A 23136-nucleotide genomic window follows, 5' to 3' on the forward strand; every position below is an offset into this window, starting at 1 on the left:
AATGCCGAACGTCCGCGTACGTGGCAAAACATTGGCCATAGCTGGTGAGGGGGGGGGCTACACTATTCCCGCCACTACCGAGTGTTTTGATATTTCCCCAGTCAGGGGTTTGTTCTACCTGTCGCTGCCCCGTTAATATCAAGAAATCCCGGTGAGATCCGTAACCGATATTAACTTCTCCGAACAGATACTACAGTCTCACTTAGCTTGGTAAACTTTGTAAGAACAGAAAATAAAATAATAATTTGTGAGTTCAACAAATCTCATCATCGGCCTGTGGAGTGAGATAGATGCTGAGATTCAGCAGATAGTAGGAGAGGAAGTAAAGATAGAGTGCATAGTGGTAGAGTAGGTAAAAAGAGGCCTCGGCTGAGGCCTCTTTTTACCTACCTTTTTATCTTTTTACCTGTTTTAGCTGTTTACCCTCCAGATGTGTTTCTAAAACGATCGTTGATTTTTCACTTTTAAAAAAAGGAAAAATCCTGAAAAGGAAACATGTAAAGAGAGAGAATGAAGGTGAAAACTGTTGGAGTGAGAGCAAATGGACTTAGAGGTAGGGGAAAAGCCTACCCCGAGTGATGCAAATCAAAGGGAGCTGCACCGCCTCGATATAAGCCTTCGCCGCTCGGGTTCTCAACTCCACCCCCTCCTCTGTGAACTAGAATAACCTAGTCAATGAGTAGGACAAGGTTTGCTTTTCCTACTTTCGTTTGTTGCAGGCTGCTAATATTTGTTCGGCCGCTTTGCTTTCCCGGGCCAAGTCTAGCCGGCAGAGAGTACTGAAAAATGCCGCTTCCACCTGCCTATCTATATCCAGAACTCCCTGTATCTCCTCTGGAGTGACTTCGCTTATATCCTCTATGAGGAGGTCGCCCCATACAGCGCTAACAAACTTTGGGCCTTTTTTTCCTGTGAGGAAGAGTACAGGTTCCCCTATTTTGTCCATTGCTTTTTTGAATTTTTCTACTACGTCAGGGAGGTCCTTTATGAGAAACTTTAGTTGCGTAGAATACCCCATTTCCCGAATACTTCGTGGATGATTTTCTCGTCAACATTTAGAGTTTCCCCTGCTTTCGCGTGGGGGAATTCTTGATAGGCGTTTTCCGATACTTTTGCTGTTTTGGGTTTTGTCAACTCCTCTTCCTGTGGGTTTAATGGCCGTTTGGAAGTGTTGGTGTTCGCCTCCATCTCCTCTACTTCATCTTCTTCTTCCTTATCTATATTATTATCTATATTTAAATTAGCATTGGCAGTTTCTCCTTCTACTGCTGGAGTTGCCATGATGGTGTCAACATTGATTGTTTCTTCTGTTGGGACTTTGCTGCTTGTTTCTGCCGTTTTTTTTTCCTTGCGGGATTTTTTTTTTTTTTTTGATTTAGTGATGGCGATATGGCTTTCTGTAGCATCAAGAGTGGCCTTTAAAGGTGAAGAAGCTTCCTGTGCTGTGCCATTTCCATTGCTTGGTGGAGTTGCTGACGTGACAGCACCACCACCAATCCTCTCTGCAAGGGTTCTGGATGGGCAGCTCTCCAGTTTGTGGTCTATGGCACCACATTTCAGGCAAGCTGCCTCACATTTGTCTTGGTTATGACTTGTTTTTAGGCAGTTTTTGCGCTTTAGTCTAGGGCAGTCTGCCCCAAGAGTAAAGGCACCACACCTGAAGCATTGTTTTTTGAAGCCTGGGCAGATCCTATGGGGACAAAGAGGAACTTCGGTTCTCATTTCAAGAGAGATGGTTACCTCCCCTGACTTCCACTCAGGATTGTCGGCGTCATTGAGAACCTGGATTTCCTGTATAACGCCCCACTTAGAGAATACGCTACGGATGATATTGTTGTTCTCGGCGTATTCTAGGGGGAATCTGTGTATTCTAAGGTTTCTTAGGATGTTCCCTACCACGAAGGGAGATACGTTTGTTTTCCCACATTCAAAACCTTGGAGAAGTTTGTGCCTGGTCTCCATACACTTCGTCACCACCTGATATCTGCCTCCCCCATAAGGGGTAAATCAAAATATGTTTTCTGCGCCTACGCAGTCTATAATGACTTTCGCCATCGCCCTTGCTGGTATTCTGGCGTCCATCTCAATTCCAAGGGTTCGCACACGCGGTAAAATAGAGGGCATGATCGGGATTGGGGGGGGGGCAACACTATTCCCACCACCGAGTATTTGATATCACCCCAGTCTGGGGTTTAAGAAGATCTGTAATTTGCCTGTTAAATATCTTGAGCCCCGATGGGACTCGTATCGATATCAACGGTGAAGACCAGATGCTACGAATCGCTCTTAGTCGCTAATGAAAAGGACAGATAATAATAATTTGTGAGTTTAACGTATCTCATCATTGGTCTGTGGAGTAAGATAGGTGCTGAGATTCAGCGGATAGTAGAAGAAAAGGATAAAGATAGAGTGCATAGTAGCAGGGTAGGGGAAAAGAGGCCTCAGCTGACCTGTTTTAGCTGTTTACCCCCCCCCCCAGGGGTGCTTCTAAGACGGTCGTTGATTTTTCACTTTTAAAAAGGAAAAATCCTGAAAAGGAAAAAGATGAGAGACTAAGTAAAACTTAACAAGAGTAAATATATCTTAGAACTATGCGGAAGACATTTCTAGAGAGGAATAGGTTTGCCGAGCAAACCCAGAACAGTATAACCAGGAATAAGAAGGGAGATGACCTGGTCCGGAAGACCCCGCCCTGAAAAGGGCTTGGGACCACCTCGATGTTGGCCTTCGCAGTCCGGGTTTGTTCAGGTCAACCCCAGCCTGGGGACAGAAAAAACTTTCAACTGGGATAGGACTAGAGATACCTGTGGGTTAAACGCTGATCAGGAAGAAAGATCGAGAAAGCGTCCACACCTACAACTTGAAAGTGTTATAAGTGCAGACACAACCGGATTTCCCCCTGTATGATATGGCACATGGTTGGTGGGTCGCACCATCTCCTCAGGAATCGCTCTTCACCCCGCAAGTACCTTTCCTGCTCCAGGAAACGGCGGAGGTAGGCAGACAGACAGTTCTTAACACGGAGATAGATGCGGTCCTCCTCGTTAAGAAGATGTTTTTTCCTGATTTTCCAAATGTGATGTTTAATCACATTTATTAGGAAAATCAGGTGTTTCTTGTTTTTGGTTACTGGGGGCAGGAACTGTAGCAAGACTACTTCGGCGAATGTGAACACCGGGATCGCAAGCACCTCAGCCAGTCTGTGGCAAACACGCTGTACTGGCAGGCAGTGATAGAAGTGGTGCCCAATGGTTTCTACTGCGCCGCAGAAGGGGTGATTGACCAGTTTTGACCAGGCATGATGTGACCAGTTTCACAGGGAGTCTGCCGTAGGCGATTCTCCATGCTAAGTCCCGGTGAAAGGGTTGTCCCCAGCTGTTTTTTAGGTTGGTGACTAGCACCTCTTCGCTTGTGCCCAGATCGGGCTTTTCCTAGTGAAAGTTGTCAAATATTTTCCAATACAGCTTGTTTGGGCTGAGCGGAAGTAATCGAACTCCATCCGTTGCCATTTATTTGAAAAGTTTGCATATTGTGTAGTACCACTGTGGCACCGTCTCCGCACATGGTCCGGCGTGGCCAGTGATCCCGAAGTAGGGTAGGAAAAATCCTATGAAGTATTTGATCAGGTTGCCGGAAGGGTGATTTGATGCGAGTGCTTTCCGCATGGTCTGAGCAGTGTTGGTTAGGTGGCAGTATTTGAGGATTGGCAGGGTGAATCCCCCCCTTGTGTTTGGGGGGGGGGGGGAAGATGGAGAAAGGCCCTGCGCACCTCGTGTTTCCTGTTGTTCCAAAAAAAAATTAGTGATATGTTTGTAAATGGCGTTGTCTTGTGTGCCTGTGATGTTTGTTAGGTTAATGGTGTGTAGTAACATTGGTTTTAGGATTGTTTTGATTATGGTCGCTCTACCTTCGAATGATAGGTAGTTAGGATTAAAAGGTTTGAGCTTTTCGCGACATGTTTCTATTAGGTTTTGTGTTTGCAACACTGGGGTCGCCAGGAAGGGCATTCTTAGTATTGTTAATGGGCCAGTTGTGGGTTTCAGACCATACGGAAGACTGGCAGGGCAGAATTTCCCATAAATTTTGATTTTTGTTTTTTCGGGATTAGTGTGAAGACCACTGAGCATGCTAAACTCTCGCAGTATGCCGAAGAAGATGTAAATGGAATCGGAATCCCGAAGGGTTCCGACAATATCATCGGCATATACGACAGTCTTGCTCTGTTTGGAGCCTATGGGCAGCGGTATTCCTCTTGCTGCGCGCTTATCATCAATTTTTTTAGAAGAGGTTCTAGTACTAAAGAGAAAAGAAAGGGGGCTTAGGGGCAGCCTTGCCGAACCCCTCTGCGTATGGGAATGGGTTCCGAAAGAAACCCATTAATGGCAATGTGCGTTGTTGTTTTCCCGCACATATTTTTGATTGCTTCCCTTACGCAGGCTGCCACTCCGACTTTCTCTAGGACATAGTACAGGAAGTTGTGCTTTGCACTATCGAACGCTTTTTCTAAGTCTACTGACACGAGTGCAAGTGGGAGTTCCTTGTTCGTCACAAGGCGAAGAAGGTCTCTTATCAAGAAGAGGTTGAGCTCCATTGATCTGCCCGGAACTCCGTATACTTCAGTGTTGGTTAGCACATTCCCAATGCTCAACTTCAGACGGTTACAAACCACTCGTGCGAATAGTTTGTAGTCCGTGTTGGTCAAGGAAATGGGACTCCAGCTACCCATGCTATTTAGGTCTCTCCCTTTCTTGGGGATGAAAATTGTGTACCCGCTAACGAAGTCAGCAGGTACGTCACCGGTGAATAGGAATCTGTTGAATAATGAGACCAGGATAGACAAGATGATGTTCCAGGCTGAGCGATAGAGCTCAAAGCCTAGACCATCCAGACCGGGGGTTTTCCGGAGCTTAAGTTGTTTGTAAGCTCGAGTAACCTCTTCCGAGGTGATTGGTCTCTTTTGAAGAGTTCTGAGGTATTCAGGCATATTGCCGATGTTCCAAGCACCGGGATCGCCTGTCTCCTCAGTTCGTCGGAATAGGCTCTCGTATAATGCTCGGAAAATTGCTGCAGGATGTCTCCCGTGGTTGTGTGATTATGGCCATTGACGTGGATTTGCCGAGCCGTTTTCCCGTCTTGTGCTGCTATGCGTTGCCGGTTCTAAAAAGAGGCTGACGGTGTTTCCGACTGCCGGAGAAACAGTCTGGTGTGAAAATCAAACTCGGCGACTTTTTTCCCTCGAAGTGCCTCGAGCTCGATTTCCACGACTGTGATCAACGAATTGCTTGGAATGCCGTTCCTCTGGTTTGTACGGTACCACTCCTGCTAAGTGTGCCAACTGTGGCGGCTCACATCCAGCTAACTACAACAAGGGCTGGTCACTCCACCCATCTAACCTGAAAAGGACTATGAATGCAGTAGCCCCGTCCACTCAGAAGCGAGTCACACAACTTGAATCGGAAATTAAAGTGCGGACTATTACAACTGATAAATCGTATGCCTCTGTAGTTTCCTCACGCAAGAAATCGGCAGAGACCATACCAAGCAGCCAAAACTCTGCTGCAATGCTTGCAGCCACTTTGGGAGAAAGGCTATCAGCTTTTAGCAAATCAAATCCAAACCAGGCTGACACAAACAGATTTCTCAAAAATACCCAAGTCATATTCTCGTTGATTAATGGATAATTCGGCCATCACAATAAATTCTATACAGGTTGCATTCTGGAATGCTAATGGACTCAGCAACAACATTCTAGAACTCCAGGAATTTGCTGCCCACTACAAAATTGATATCCTGTTAGTTAATGAGACCCATCTGTGGCCCTGTGATAATCCCAAGCTAAAAAATTACTCTTTAATTAGAAATGATAGACCTAATGCCAGATATGGAGGTACTGCAATCTTTATCAAGAAAAACATCCGTTACAATGAAATAAAAAAGATTCCTACAACTAATCTGGAAAACAACTGGCATAGAAATTTACACCATTAATGCAGTCAACTTAAAAATATATTCTGCTTATAACCCTCCAGGCAGAACTCAGCTATCCTCTGATCTTTCTCAGCTGCTTGACACTACGGAAGCAACAATACTAGCAGGTGATCTAAACTCAAAACATCCCTTATGGAATATCAGGTGTGCCAATTACAATGGAAAAATCCTTCACAATTTTGCTAAGCTGAGAAATATTATCATCGCAGGCCCGATTGAACCAACACACTATGGAACACACGGCAGGCCCGATGTATTAGATATAGCCATATTCAAAAAAAAAAAAAAAAAAAAAAACACATCTCATCAATTCTAACTGCAAGTAGTTAACGACCTCATTTCGGACCGCAATCCAGTACTTCTAAAACTGGGAGAGGATCCTGAACTTATTCCAATTCAGTCATTTACTAATTTCACAAAATTCAAGGCTACAATCAACGCTATAATGAATTCAGTGCCGAATATCTCCTCCTGTGAAGAAATTGATGCATCAGTCAACAACCTGGAAAGCAAATTTCAAACTGGCTTAACCGCAGTCTCTTCTATTTCCACTCCAGCTCAAGTAAACCTACTTCCAGAAGAAATCCTTGCTCTAATCAGAAACAAAAATAAAATAAGACGTTGCTTCCATAGCACGCTATCTCCTCAAGACTGCCAAGAGCTGAACAGAACATCAAACTTACTTCGCTATGCACTAAAAGATCACAGAAATCAACAATGGGAACGAAAACTTTGTTCCCTAAAAACTGAAGATAAATCCTTGTGGAAATTGGCAAAAGCTCTCCGCACGGACCGTTTCAATATCCAGTCCATTCACGGAGAAAGAGGTATAGTTTATAGGGACGATGAAAAGGCAGAAGCCCTCGCTGAAGCTCTTCAACTTCAGTGCAGTCCTAATTATGCGCATGCGGATTTGGTCTTCGTAGAAAAAATTCACCGTCGAGTCCGTACTGCGCTCCAGCAGCCTAAGAACTGCGAAAATATCTGTTCCACTTCACCTAAAGAGGTCTACTCAATCATTAGGAAGCTGAGCAACAAAAAAGCCCCTGGCCCAGTTGAAATTAACAACAAAACAATCAAGGCCCTTCCGCACAAAGCTGTCATGCATTTGGTAGCAATCATAAATGCAATACTCAGACTAAACTATTTTCCAACCCGATGGAAACAAGCAGATATAATCCTCATCCATAAGCCGGGAAAAGCGTCTCAGTTACCGCAAAGTTACAGACCCATCAGTCTCCTTTCATGGTTGGTAAAAATTGCAGAAACAATCATCCTCAATCGACTTCAAGTTATGTTGAACAACAACAACACAATACCGAAAGAGCAGTTTGGGTTTCGAACCGGGCACAGTAATACACAACAAGTTTTGAATTTATCACTACTGGATTCAATTGGCGACAACATACAGGAGCTGTTTTTCTGGATGTATCAAAAGCCTTTGATAAGGTTTGGCACAAAGGCCTCATCTATAAATTATTTATGGCCAAAGTTCCGCTCTACCTTATCAAACTTATCGACTCCTTTCTAAAAAACCGGAAATTTCAGGTCAAGTTGAGAGGACTCAAATCCTCTTTGAAAAGAATCACTGCAGGTGTTCCTCAAGGCTCGTTGCTCTCTCTGCTGCTTTTTAACATCTTCGTTGCTGACGCCCCTAACACGACATCAATTACCACAGCTTGCTATGCGGATGACATGGCAATTTTGAGTAAATCTCTCAGGCCGAACTTGCCACACAGCACTTACAAACCACAGCAACAAACCTAGAAAAATGGCTCAGGAAATGGAGAATAGTTGTGAATGCCGACAAACGTACTGCCATTCTCTTCACAAGATGGAAGGCATCCCACTGCGGAGACATCAAACATTTGAACACAGCTATTCCGTGGAAATCCAGCACCAAAATATTTAGGTATTCAACTAGATAATCGCCTCAACTTTAACTCACACATCGATTATGCCTGCAGCAAGGCAAACTCCGCAATTATGCAACTTTACTCTCTTCTCAACCGAAGAACCCGTGTCAACACTCAAAACAAACTACGAAATCTATAGAGCAATCATTAGACCCACATTGACCTATGGATCATCGACTTGGGGTCACACCTCCCCTGGCAACATCAAAAAGCTACAGGTCATCCAGAACAAATGTCTCCATATGATATTCAATGCTTCGTGGTTTGTCAGGAATACTCCTCCACCGAGATGCTGACATTCCTGATATTCACATGTTTCTCCGTGATACTGCAATTACATATTTCACCAAAGCAGCTAATCTTCTCAATCAACTCATTCGAGAGTCATCAAACTACGATGAAAACGATAGGTGGAAACACAATCGTAAAGCGGCTCTGCTCATCGGTACAGACGCTCCCACACTGCCCTAAAATGGGTAAGCCAGGTGCTCGATAAATTCTCGTTAATTTAAACCATTTTTCATAGAGATGAAGGGATAATAATCCATGGGATTGAGGTCCATCAAGCCACAGAAGTTCCAAGTTACAATTTGGTGATAGCCAGGACTCAGGACCTTCACACTGGATCTCGAACAGATAATAATTTTTGAGTTCAACAAATCTTCATCATCAGCCTGTGGAGTAAAAATAGGCTGAGATTCAGCAGATAGTAGGAGAGGAAATAAAGATAGAGTGCATAGTGGTAGAGTAGGTAAAAGAGGCCTCAGCTGATCTGTTTTAGCTGTTGACCCCCCCCCCACGGGGTGCTTCTAAAACGGTCGTTAATTTTTCACTTTTTAGAGAGAAAAAGGAAAAATCCTAAAAAGGAAACATGTAGATGGGACTGAGAGACCTGAGAAAGAGATCATGAAGATTTGAATAGGAGTAAAAGGACTTAGTGGTGGGGATGAAGCCTACCCCGAGTGATGCAGCTCACAGAGAGATGCACAGCCTCGATGTAAGCCTTAGCTGCTCGGGTTCTCAGCTCCACCCCCTCCTCTGTGAACTGAAAGGAAGGGCAAGAGTAGATTCTCCCTACTTCCGTTTGTTGTGGGCTATTAAGATTTGATCGGCCACCTTGCTTTCCCGGTTCAAGTCTAGCTTACGGAGAGCCATGATGAAGGCCATCTCTACCTCTTCTTCTATATCCAGAGCTTCCCGTATCTCCTCTGGATTGATGTCTCTTATATATCCTCTATGAAGAGGTCGCCCCATTTGGCGCTAACGACCTTGGGACTGTGTTTGCCTGTGAGGAGGACTACAGGTTCACCTATTCTCTCCATTGCTTGTTTGAATTTGACTGTGACTGCGGGGATGTCTTTTATTAGAAATTTTAGAGATTCCCCTGCTTTTGCTTGGGGGGAATTTTTGGTGCATGGGCTGCAAAGCTTTGGTCTTAGTTAGCTCCTCTTCCTGTGGGCTTAATGGCCGTTTCGAAGTGTTGGTGTTCGCCTCCATCTCCTCTACTTCATCTTCTTCTACGTTCTCTGGATTGGCTATATCTAAGTTAGCAATGGTAGTTTCGCTTTCTACTGTTGGAGTTACCATGATGGTTTTAATATTGGCAGTTTCCTCCAGGGTCGGAAAATCTTCCTGTTCTGTATCCTTTTCTTTTTCTGATGATGATTGCGTGGCTGGCATGATAGTACTTTCCATCTTTTCTGCGTATGTTCTCGACGGGCAGGTGTTAACTTTGTGGTCCTTGGACCCGCATTTTAGGCAAGCCATTTGACATTTTTCAAGTGCATGACTTGCTGTAAGGCAGTTTTTGCATCTAAGTTTTGGGCAGTTTACCCCTAGGTGGTCAAAGGATCCGCATCGGAAGCATTGCTTCTTCACGGTAATTGACCATTACCTTGGCAGGGTAATTGACCATTACCTTGGCCGATCCTATGACAACAAAATTTGGCACTTCTGCCTTCATTTCGATCACTGTCGTGACATCACCAGACTTCCAGTCTGAATCATTTGCCACTTTGACATCTTTTACTACTCCCCATTTCGAGAATGTTGTCTTAATAATGTCAGTCCCTTCCTCTAGGTATTCTAGGGGTAACCTATTCATTTTTAAAGTCTTCTGAATACTCCCTACTAGAAATGGAAACACTCTCTTTCCTTGGCAATCTAACCTTTGCAGTAGTTTTTCCCTTGTGGCGGAGTGTTTAACTACCACTTGGTATCGATCTTCTCCATAAGGGGTAAAGCCGAAAATCTTGTCAGCACCAACAGCATCGATCAGAGCTTTTGCTAACGTCCCTTTCGGGATGCTGGCGTCGTCTACTATACCTAGAGTCCCAGTCTAGTATGTAAGAACACATATTACACTTTGATCTTAGCCAAAATGCCGAGAAGCGATATCTCGTGCCCCTATGGGACCCGTAATTGATATCAACTATCAACTAGAAAGAACAGACGCTACACTCTCACTTAGCTCGAAAACTTTGTAAGAACACATACGACACTTTGATCTTAGCCAAAATGCCGATAAGCGATATCCCATATCTCCCGATGTTAAATTAGAATGTTAGAATGGCAATAGCCTTGACAGCTAACTAAGCAAAGACGAACTTTGAACTTTGAACTTAATTGGTTGATGGACTGAGTCCTTGACTCTTTATCCCTTCATCTGGATTTTAGATTGTGGGTGATGAGATTATTGTGGGTAATTTACCCGCTCATTGTGAGCATTGAGGCTGTATCAGCTTTCTCTTGCGATGGAGGATTTCGGTTTTTTATGTTTGAAAGGATCTGAGGGCTTGTAGTCCGCTGCCTGTCGAACTAGCTGATTTGGGTGATTATCCGTGATTGTGAAGAATTTCTCCGCAATGCTTGTCATGTAGGTCTTAATATCTGGAAGATTGGCTTCTTGGTGTAACTGGATGTTTCTGATGAACCATGGGCCATTAAATGCCATTCTTAGGCATTTATTCTGTATTATCTGAAGTCTGTTGATGTTGTTTTCAGCTGAGTGACCCCAGGTTGGAGAGGCATAAGTTAGTTGCGGTCGGATTACCGATTTGAAAAGGAGGATTTTGTTGCTTATGCTTAGGAAGCTGTTCCTGTTCAAAAGTGGATATAGCTGTGCTATGGTCTGACTTGCCTTAGTGGCAACACTATCCATATGTGACTTGAAGTTTAGACGTCTATCAAGATGAATTCCCAGATATTTGGTAGAATTGCGCCAAGCGATGATTTTACCAAACATTTGTATGTTCTGCTTTTTCGGTTCTGCTTTACGTCTGGTGAAAAGTACTGCAGAGCTTTTGCTTGGATTAATTGCGATACGCCACTTGGTGTACCAATCCACCAATTCATTGACTGCTCTCTGCAGCTTGATTGTGGCCAGGTGTGGACAGAGGGATCTGGCTATAATGATTGTGTCGTCGGCATACAGAGCGGTGATAGCTGGAGACAGGTTGGGGAGATCTGCCATGTATATGGAGAAGAGTAGGGGAGATAGCAGAGAGCCTTCAGGGACTCCGACCGTGATTCTCCTCTCTGTGAATCTGATACCGTTGAGTTTTATTTTAAATTTTCTATTATGTAGATATGATTTGATAAGTAGAACTAGTGGCAATGGAATACCAACTTCGTGTAGTTTAAAAATTAGTCCATGATGCCACACTCTATCAAATGCCTGAGTGATGTCTAAGAAAACTGCGCCAGAGTGTTGGTGCCATTCATACCCTCGGGTTATATGTTCGATAACTCTGTAAATTTGTAGCGTTGTGGAGTGATATTTCCTAAAGCCGAATTGTTCATCTTGAATTATATGATTGATATGTGTTACCTCTTGAATCCGTGTGAGAATAGCACGTTCGGCTATCTTACCTATGCATGAAAGATTGGTCTGTAACTTTCAGGAAACTGTGTATATTTTCAGGTTTGTGTATTAGGAAAACGTCGGAAATATTCCATCGCTGTGGAAAGCAAAGACGATCCATGAAATTTAATTTATATTGTAGGTTAATATAGAATATTTTGTGGTGTGACTGTGATTGCTTTAGTATACTTTTTTTTTATTATAAAATTGTAACATTAAACATCAGATATGTATGCGAATAAAAGAAAATTGAAATTAAAAATAGCACATTGAATTCAAAAACAATGGAAAAATAAATTTGTCACTTTTATGCAAGGGAAGAACTTTCATATTTGGAGAGTTTGCAAAATGAAAAAGAAAAAAAAAGAATCACGTGACTGGATATATTATATTAAACTAATAAATGTTATTGCAAAACTGATTTTGTATAGAAGTATCCTTAAAAATTTGTATTAAATAAATTTAATTTTTAAAGAAAAATATGATATATATAAATATATATGTACACACCTAATGATAAATGATAAATTAATAATTGATAAATGATAGATTAATGGTAAATGTCACCTACATCCCAAAAATTATATAAACCTATTGTACATTTTTTGGGGCATGGGTCCCATGCTACCAAGCGCATACCAGGGTTGCGGATAGGAGAATGGCCCCTGGATACAGAGGTTAGCTGCGAATAAACAGGGAAACCTGTGAATAAGCAGTCGTGGACGATGGGACGGCATCTACCAACAGGAAGTGGTGAGATAGACGGTGGCTTGGTTATCTCTATAAAAAGCCACACATTTCCACTGACGGGGATGTGACACGGCGAGATGTAACCGCCATTAAATAAGTTACAGCCCTCTGGAAGTTGGGGAAGCAACAACTTTTATCCTGATCAGCGAAAGATCACCATAAGTGACAACGGTGTAAAGGATACGGTGGTAGGCGGATAATCATGAGGAATGAGAAACGGCTGGCACACTGAGACTCTCTAGAAGGCTGGACAAGGAAGGCAAGGGGATACCACCTTGTTCCATTTTTCCCTAGTAAGATAGCAGTATGGATAGACATTCTAAAAGAGCAGTAAAGCGCACAATGGCTCAATACTTGTGCACGGCAGGGGAAGAAGCAAGGCTTCCCAGGTTGTAAACCAACGAAATCCTTGTACATTCATTGGGACGTGGAATGTGAGAACCCTCCTACAAATTGGAAAATTTGAAGAGAGAAATGGATAGATTAAAAATAGCCATATTGGGAATTAGTGAAATGAGATGGACTGGAACTGGATATTTTTGGGGTGGAGATTAGAGGATCATTTATTCAGGTGATGAGACAACAAAAAATGGAGCCGCGGTGGTTCTCAATAAGGAATGGGGAAGAAGAGTAATCAACTCAGTAAAATGTAGTAGCAGATTGACAATGGTAAAACTAGAAGCAAAACCAACAAATATTATTTTGATGTTATTTGTTCTCAACTTCATCATCACCACAGTGATGATGAAGTTGAAAGAGTATATGTAGATATTGAGAATCTAATCAAACTGACCAAGAAGGAAGATAATCTTATTGTCGTGGGGGACTGGAATGCAGTCATTGGTGAAGGCAAAGATGGTAGAGAGGTGGGAAAGTATGGACTTGGATGCCGAAATGAAAGAGGAGATAGACTTTTGGAGTTCTGCCATCAATTCAATCTGATCATTACTAATACCTGGTATGAGGCACCAAAAAGAAGGTATACTTGGAAAATAAGAAGGTTGAAGAATATGTTGGCAATGACCAGTTTGGATTCAGGAAACAGCAGGGGACAAGAGAATCAATCCTAGCTCTAAGAACAGTTATTGAAAGAAGATTGGAAAAGAATCAAAATACTCTGATAGTCTTTCTTGACTAGGAGAAAGCCTTCGATTGTATTGACTGGAATCAAATGTTTCACCTCCTAAAAACAATAAAGGTAGATTGGAGAGATAGAAGGCTCATATTTAATCTTTACAAGCATCAAGAAGAGCTAATAGAAGCAGCCAGCAATACAACAAAAACCACAAAAAAAAAAAAAAAATAGCAAACATACGTAGAGGTGTAAGACAGGGTGCTCTCTTTCACCCATATTGTTTAATCTGTACATTGAAGATGCAATAAATAAACTGAAAGAACTAATAGAAACCGGAATTAAGATAAATGGAATTGATATTAACTGGCTACGGTTTGCGGATGATATAGCAGTTTATCTGATAACGAAAACAAACTGAAAGCCGCCCTAACAATGATGGAAGAAATCTTCACACAGTACAGTTTAAAAATTAATTATAAGAAAACAAAATTATTAATTAAAAGTAAAGCAAATCCAATGAAAATAAACCTGGAAATAAATAATAAGCTACTACAACAGGTATCCTCTTTTAAATATCTTGGAAGTCTTATCACAGAAGATGGAAGGAACCAATCAGATATTAAAGCACGAATAATCCTAACCAGAAAAGCATTCTATAATAGAAGAAACATTTTTACCAGTAAAGGACTTAGCATCCAGCTCAAAAAAAAAAGGCTAGTGAAAACATACATATGGAGCATTGCATTATATGGTTATGACTTAACAAAACAAGACATGAAAAAGTTGGAGGCATTTGAAATTTGGTGCTGGAGAAAGATGATGAAAATTAGTTGGACAGAAAAGAAAAGTAATGAAGAAGTTCTGAATATAGTTCATGAAGAGCGGTCATTAATGAAACACACCAATAAGAGACCTAATTGGACACCATTTGAGGCATGGGGGACTGATTACAGAAATAATGGAGGGGACTGTAGAAGGAAAGAGGCCATGAGGCAGACCAAGAATTTCATATAAATAACATAATGATTCTAAATGGCACTAAGAGCTATGAAGAGATAAAAAGGAAGTCACAACACAGGATGTTGACATGTGCTGCTATATTTACCGATTTTCGAATTGATGTACAAAGAAGAAGAAGAAGAGATTGTACATTTGGCATTGCTGATGCAGAAAAACTAACCATGCTGAATTTATTCATTCGAGTCTCAATAATAAATAATTAGTGAAAAAATGAAGAAATAAAATAAAGATTTAAAAAAAAAATCTTAATTCCCATGCCGGGAATCGAACCCGGGCCTCCTGGGTGAAAGCCAGGTATCCTAACCACTAGACCACATGGGAGTTATTAATAATTTTATGAAGAATTAACTAGTTTCGTTCAATAATTCTTCTTGTTAATATTATTATTATATTGTTGGGGAAGCATTACCATTTATCTCCGCTCCATATTTGTTAACACATTAGATGTGCGAATTAAACACACATACGGCTAATAAGAAAGAAAATATATTCTTCAACGTATTTTACAATCCTGAATCAATTTAAAAAATTGTAATAAAAATGTATTTATAAATGCTGTGTAAAGGAACATTCGAGCATCTAAAAATACAACATTCTGTTAAATACTCTCTTCGCAACTGTTAACCAGCTTATTCAAAACTAACTACTTAAATGGATGTAACAATGAAAGAAAAATGAAAGAGAAATTCATACCATATATTACCATCTAAAGAAAAATAAAATAAGAAATGTATTCTTATTACCAATAGACCTTGCAAGTTTTGTATTTTCAAACAAGCATCTGATACTTGCAAGTACTTAAAAATATACTTGCAATAGCTGCATTTTAAGGGCTTTGGTCAGCTTAAGAGATAGTAAGAAGATTACTTTAAGTACTTTGAAAAGTCAATACTTTTTACTTGGAGTTTTTTTAGAGTACTTTGATGTTATAAACGACATCGCAAGCGCAATGAGAAGTATTTGTGAAGAACAAGTAAGAGTCGCCCTCCTTTGGCGAGAATATCAACTACGTTCATAATAACAATCGTGGATATTATCCAATTGTAATATATCAGAAAATATAATAATAACCTATGATGATAATAACCTACCCAAATTGTCAGGTACACAATCCTTTCTTCTATGTGATTCTATTCTAACCATAAAAAATAAATTCATATGGGATCTGACTTTTTTCTTCGTTAACTTTTATATTATCGTCTCTAGTACGTCAGGTGCACTAGAACAGCGCCTAGTTTTATATTTCTTGAATTAAACTAAATAAAAGGTTCCACTCTTTCTTTTGTCAATTAAATTGCAGCTAACCAGCTTTAATCGTTTATCTGATGTTACTCAAATATTGTAGAAATGTTCGATAATATTTAAGTAATAGAATTCAGACATTTTTCTTTTTCGATAGTAAAAGCGTTTAAAGTTTGCCATTTGTCTTACTCATTCCAAATTACTTTTGCTAGGCAATCAGTCCATATCCATATAATTTGCTCATACGGATAACATAGACAGATTTTAATCAGTTGTCATTTGAGAAGTTTATTAAACGTTTTCCAACATTTAAATTTGGTTTAATTTGGAATATTTAGAAATAAAATTTTAAAAAATGATACAATATTATGAAGAATATACAATTCAAATTGTTATATTTTATATGATATTTACAGCATCATAATTGTATTAATAAATACACCCTTTTTATTTGCATATAATTTCTACCTTAATAGTTGAAGAAAGTTTATGTATGTATTGTTACATCTTTATAGAAAGACAATCATTGAGCATTCGCTTCTAGGCATTTTGGCTTAGATCAAGTGTGTAGTAAAGTTCGCGTTTTTTCGCGAAACAAACTGAGCATCTGTTCATAACCGTTGATATCGGTACGAGTCCCATCGGGCCTCACGATATATTTAACGGAGATTTACAGATTTACAGATCTTCCTAAACCTCGGACCGGGGCAATAATAAACACTTGGGGGTGGGAATAGCTAGGACCCCCTCGCCAGTTATGGCCAATGTTTTGCCGCGCACGCGGACTCTCGGCATCGAGACTGAATCTGATCTGAGACCCCGACTTTTGGCTAAACCCCTGATGATTGACTGCGTCGGTGGGGACCAGATATATTTGGATTCACTCCTTTCGGTAATGGCAGATACCAAGTTGTAGTTAGGAGCGCCGAGACTAGGGACAGTTGCTCAAAGGCTTTCAATGTAACGGAAAGGAAATTTTTCCGTTCATGGTGGGGAGCATTATCAAACTGCTCAAAATCTCCAGATTCCCCTTGTTTGGGAAATGGGGTGTTGTTCGAAACATATGTTCGAAACATATATACAAATCTTAAACGATGCACACAACCCCCAATGGAAGTCGGGGGAAGTAAACATCTCGCTCGAGATGAAAACAGCGGTTCCATACTTCGTCAGCATCGGATCCGCTAGGGTAATGGTAAACTACCCTGGCGTTAAGAAGCAATGCTTCCGATGTGGATCATTCGACCATCTAGGAGCGAACTGACATGCAGAAACTGCCTAACGACAAGTCATTCACTGGACAAATGTCTCATGGCTTGCCTCAAATGCGGGTGCAAAGACCACAAAGTAAACACCTGCCTATCAAGAACGCATGCAGAAAGGATGGGAGGTGCTATTATACCAGTCACAGTCTCCTCAGTAGAGAAGCCTACAGCTACTACAGAACAAGAGTCGGGAAACACGGATTTTCCAACTATAAACGAGGCATACGGCAAAATAACGGCTATAGAAGAAAAGGCAGCCGCCACAGAAACCATAGCCAGCACACCCAAGAAAGAGAAGAAGCGAGAAACAGCCAATAAACAAGCTGTGTCACATGATGAAATCACTGCAGAAGGAAAAGTAAATAAAACAGAAAACATGGAGGCAAGCAGCGCCCCCTTCAAAAGACCTCTGCGTCCAGTGGAAAAAGAGATGAAAAAAATAAAATCAGCAGAAACAGAAGAATTGGAGACTCCTCATGCAAAAGCAGGGGAGACTCTAAAGCATCTAGTTAAAGGTATCCCTGAGGTGGCAGAAAAATTTCAAGACGCAATAGTGAGAATAGGGGAACCTGAGCTCCTCCTCACTGGGAAATATGGTCCAAACGTAGTTAGTGCAAAATGGGGTGACATATTTGTTGAAGACATCAGCCAAATCACCCCTGAGCAAGTACAGCTAGCCATGGACATAGACGAGGAGGCAGCTTCGGCGTTCTTCATAGCTCTCTGCAAACTAGACATGGCCAAGGGAAGTGAGGTGGCCAAAAGAATAATAACTGCCCACAACAAAAGAAAGACACAGTAATCACCTTGTGGGGTTTCTGTACACAGCTTCACCGGTTTCAGCTATCACAGGTGGGGGAGGACCTGAGAACCCGAGCGGCGAAGGCTTACAGCGAGGCGGTGCAGTTCCTTGTGAGCTGCATCACTCGGGTCAGATCCTTCCTCCACCTCTAAGTTTAACTTTCAATTTTTGCTTTTCTCTGTATCTCTTTTTGTTTTTGTTTTGTTACATGTTTCCTTTTTAGGAACTCCCCTGGGGGGCAAACAGCTAAAACAGGTCAACTGAGGCCTCTTTAACCTACCTTACCACTATGCACTCTATCTTTATTTCCTCTCCTACTATCTGCTGACTCTCAGCCTATCTTACTCTACAGGCCGATGATGAAGATTTGTTGAAATCACAAATTATTTTATTATTATTAAGCATTTTCCTACTTGGGTCTTCCTTGATCATTCAGGATCGCTTCTCGGCCTTTTGGCTTAGATCAAGTGTATAGTGTCTGTTCTTACAACCTTATCAGGATAAGAGCAAAACGTAGTATCTGTGTTGCAAAGTTAACATCGAATACGGACTCCACCGGCGTTCGCGATATTAACTGACCAGCACAGATAGAGTAATCCCCGGACTGGGGCAATAGAAAACACTTGGTGGTGGGAATAGTCCTCCCCCCCATCTGATCGTGCCCTCCATTCTGCTACGTGTGCGTTTCTTCGCAATTGAGGTTGACGCCACAATACCGGCAAGGGCGATGGCAAAAGCAATTATAGACTGCGTGGGTGCAGGAAACATCTTTGGATTTACCCCTTTGGGGGAGGAAGATACCAGGTGGTTACCAAAAACATGGAGACCAGAGAAAAGCTACTCCAAGGCTTTGACTGTGGGAAAACGACAGTATCTCCCTTCATGGTTGGGAGCATACTAAGAACCTTAAGATACCAAGATTCCAATTAGAATACACTGAGAACGATGACATCATCCGCAGCATATTCTCGAAGTGGAGCGTTGTAAGAGAAATTCAAGTTCATAATGACATCGACAATCCTGAGTGGAAGTCAGGGGAGGTAACTATCTCTCTTGAAATGAGGACCGAAGTTCCTAACTTTGTCCTCATAGGATCTGCCCGGGTAATGGTAAATTACCCAGGCGTCAAAAAGCAATGCTTTAGATGTGGCGCCTTCAATCGTCTTGGGGCAGACTGTCCTCGAATAAAGTGCAGAAATTGCCTAAAAACAGGCCACAACCAGGAAAAATGTGAGGCAGCTTGCCTGAAATGTGGGGTCACTGATCACAAAGTCGACACCTTCCCATCCAGAACCCTTGCAGAGAGGATGGGTGGTGCAGTCACATCAGCAACAAAACCAAGTAATGAAACGGTCACAACACAGGAAAAATTTCCGCCTCTTGAGGACACTCCTGATCATGCCGCCATGTCTAAGACAACGAAAAGGTCCCGTAAGGGAGGGAAACCTACCAGAATTGCAAAAACCGACAACACGATCCCAACAGAAGAGACTGACAATGCAGAAACCATCATGGTAACTCCCACGGACGAAAGCGGAGCTACCACTGACAATATAGACATCGCCGATTCACATAAAGTAGAAGAAGCTGAAGTAGAGATGGAGACGAACACCAAAACTTCCAGATGGCCATTAAGTCCGCAGGAAGGAGAGCTGACAAATCTCAAAACAGCAAAAGTATCTGAAACCGAACACCCAGAGGTCCCTCATGCAAAAGCAGGGAAGACTCTAAAACATCTCCTTAGAGGTATGCCTGGGGTGGCAGAAAAGTTTAAAGAGGCGTAGGAGAACCTGGACTCCTCCTCACAGGGAAATATGGACCCGACATCGTCAGTGCAAAATGGGTTGACCTCTCTGTTGATAACATCAGCAAAATCACCCCTCAGCAAGTAGAGGTAGCCCTGGATATAGACGAGGAGGCAGCTTCGGCGTTCTACATAGCTCTCTGCAAACTAGACATGGCCAAGGGAAGTGAGGTGGCCAAAAGAATCATAACAGCCCACAACAAAAGAAAGGAACAGTAACCACATTGAGGGTTTTTCTGTACTAAATATTCAGTCTCTCTGTATTCAGCCTTTCTGTACTAAGCTCCCATAGGTGGCGGAGGACCTGAGAACCCGAGCGGCGAAGGCTTACAGCGAGGCGGTGCAGTTGCTTTTGAGCTGCATCACTCGGGCCAGATCCTTCCTCCACCTCTAAGTTTACCTCTGCAGATTTGTTTTGGTTTGTTGTTGTTTTTATGTTACATGTTTCCCTTTTAGGATTTTTCCTTTTTTTTTTAAAGTGAAAAATCAACGACCGTTTTAGAAACGCCTCTGGGGGGCATACAGCTAAAACAGGTCAACTGAAGCCGCTTTTACCTACTCTACCACTATGCACTGTATCTTTATTTCCTCTCCTACTATCTGCTGACTCTCAGCCTATCTTACTCTACAGGCCAATGATGAAGTTTGTTGAACTCACAAAATATATATTTAATATGGTGGTCGATTCGACCTGAGATGCTGTGATTAAGATTAATATACCCTTGGAAGGTAATGGATGGCAATGCTGTAGCCAATGAATTTCTAACTGAGGCTTGGCTATTGCTGTTACCCTCCTGCCATGATCAGAGCTTTATTATATAGTTCAATAACACCTATCCCTACACTGTCCTCTACAGATAACAGGGAAGATGAAAAGCATTCTTGCTTCACCCCTTTAAGCCAGTCCTTATATGGATAAGGACGAATTGTATAGGTATGGACAGAAAAATGAATTAATCGACCGTGAGATGCGGTGATTAATACCCTTAGAGGGTAATGGATGGCAATGCTGCAGTCAATGAAGTTCTAACTGAGGCTCGGCTCTTGCAGTTACCCTCCTGCCATGATTAGAGCTTTAGTAGCTCAATAACACCTTATCCTTACACTGTCTTCTACAGATAAGGGGGAAGATGAAAAGCATTCTTGCTTCGCCCCTTTAAGCTAGTCCTTATAAGGACGAATTGTATTGAATCCCGAGAAAAGTCCTTTTTAAGACTTCTAGGGTAACGAATGACAATGCTGTAGCCAATGAAGCTAGCTTTAGCTGAGGCTCGGCTATTGCGTTACCCAGCCATGACTAGAGCTTTTAGCTCAATAAGATCGCATCCACACAGATTTTCTTCATTCAGATGATGGGATAAAGAGTCGAGGGCTCAGTCCATCGCCCAGTTCTTTTAAAAACTATAAGAACGAATTGCATTATTCCCGTGTGGTGGCCGGGAAAGAATAGCACCAATGCAAATCCAAGCATGTCGTAAGAGGCGACTAAATGGACGCTGAGTTTCGTGAGTTCGCTCCCTCAGGTTTCTTCCGGAATTTTGCTTCCGGTGAGGGGTGGGGGATTATATCGGAGGGGTTGCCCATTTTGAGTCTCTGGGGAGGGTGTTCTCCGGCGTGGCCTGTGAGGGGTTTTGTGGGTGGATGCCTCTCCCAGGAAAATGAGCGTTTCTGCTTGGTGATTGGGGGGGGGGCAGTCACTGAGTTTCACAATCTTTCGGCTGGTAGTGAGTTGTCTAGGGATCGTTCTAATTTTTATACAGCGAAATTCTAACTGAGGCTCGGCTATTGCTGTTACCCTCCTGTCATGATCAGAGCTTTATTATATAGTTCAATAACACCTTATCCTTACACTGTCCTCCACAGATAATGGGGAATATGAAGGTACTTTTATGGACTTTAAGGACGAATTGTATTGAATTGAATTCCTTCATTCATAGATGATTTATCGAATCGTGGAAGACAAATTCTTCGGATATTAATTACGTTTAGCATTGTCTTAATCAAGATTCAAGTTTTCTAGTACTACAACATTTAAGTATTTAAGGCTTTACTGTTTCGTTTTCCACTTTCTCTGAAGTTGAAAACGAAATTGCAGTTCCCCATCACCGGTGATGAAAAAACAAAAATTATCCATTTTTTCTCGTCAATGTTAAATAAAATATCAATGAAAGTACGTAAAAAACACCTCTTCATTGAGAAAGACAGAATGTCCCATCAAATGAGGAAATGTTTCTCTTCTCCTATCTCCCTCGATTCCTGGAGCAGGAAAGATATCCTTTGGGCGAAGAACGGTTCCTAAGGAAATGGCGTAGGCCACCAACCACATCTCAGATTACACAGGGAACAATTAATGTGCATATATTTGTAACATCGTTGTCTTTGTGACCTTCTAAACTCAGATTTATTTATTAAGTTTGTCATTTTAGTCTAATTTCATTTTTATTCCAATATATGGGAACAAAGACGTTCTGCGAAGGCCAACATCCAGGTGGTCCTAATCTCTTTTAGGGATCTCCTGGTCAGGTCTCCCCAGTTTATTCACTTGTTTTTATCAATTGATTAGGTTCTACAGGTTTTTATACTTCGTGGACTGGTTTTATAGTATTTTTAATATTCTTTTTATCTGTTTACTCTTGTTAGGTTTTTTCAGTCTATTTTTTTTCCTTTTTTTTGGGACTTTTCCTTTAATGAGTGAAAAGTCAAACGACCGTTTTAGAAGTACCCGGTGGGTCAACTAAAACTGGTCAACTGAGGCTTCTTTCTCTCCTCTATCACTATTTCACTCTATCTTTTATCTCTTTTTCTTTCTCTCCGTTGAATCTCAGCACCACTTTTATACTCAAAAAGCCAATAATGGGAGACTTGAACTCACAAAAGATAAATATATTAACAGCATCTATCATGTTTTCCGTACACAAATTTTATTCATTTTGAGATAATAACTGAACTATCCCATCTAGCTAATTAAATATAATTGATCATTACAGAACATGTTTACATGGAAACCGATCTGAAAAACAGATCTAATTTTAACGTGTTTTCGAACTAACGTGTTTTGACACTGACACTCTTGGCTATCAGGAAACAGAAATCTCTAGTTGTCAATGTAACGTTATCTTAGAGTTGCGTGCAATACTAGTTCCGCCAGGCAATTCTATTGAGAATTACAGCCACGTGTTGGAAAGTGTTGCTAAGCCACGTGATAATTTTTCTTTTTTTTTTTTTTTTTTTTTTTTTTTTGTATTAAAGGATTATTCGAGTTACTTTCGATGCATCCGCATTACCAATCTATTTTCAACCAATCTATAGAACAACGTGACTCGCTTTTAAAGAATTATACGTAAATACGAAAAACAACAGACACACACGCGTCCGTGGTGGTGGATCGCACGTGTCAGAGTTTGGAAAAATG

At 41.5% G+C, this 23136-nt stretch overlaps 1 non-coding gene and 1 pseudogene across 1 annotated transcript; one reads left to right on the forward strand and one right to left on the reverse strand.

Annotated features, from left to right (window-relative positions):
- Positions 1-14860: 14860 nt before the first annotated feature.
- Positions 14861-14932, reverse strand: TRNAE-UUC (transfer RNA glutamic acid (anticodon UUC)). Its single transcript has one exon. It is a non-coding gene; the product is annotated as a tRNA-Glu (tRNA).
- Positions 14933-18357: 3425 nt separating this feature from the next.
- Positions 18358-18476, forward strand: LOC150104906 (U2 spliceosomal RNA; annotated as a pseudogene).
- Positions 18477-23136: the final 4660 nt, after the last annotated feature.

The sequence above is a fragment of the Typopeltis vanoorti genome, chromosome 7 (assembly GCF_054136105.1).
Source record: "Typopeltis vanoorti isolate ZY-2024b chromosome 7, IOZ_Tvanoo_1.0, whole genome shotgun sequence".
In the NCBI taxonomy this organism is placed as follows: Eukaryota; Metazoa; Arthropoda; class Arachnida; order Uropygi; family Thelyphonidae; genus Typopeltis; species Typopeltis vanoorti.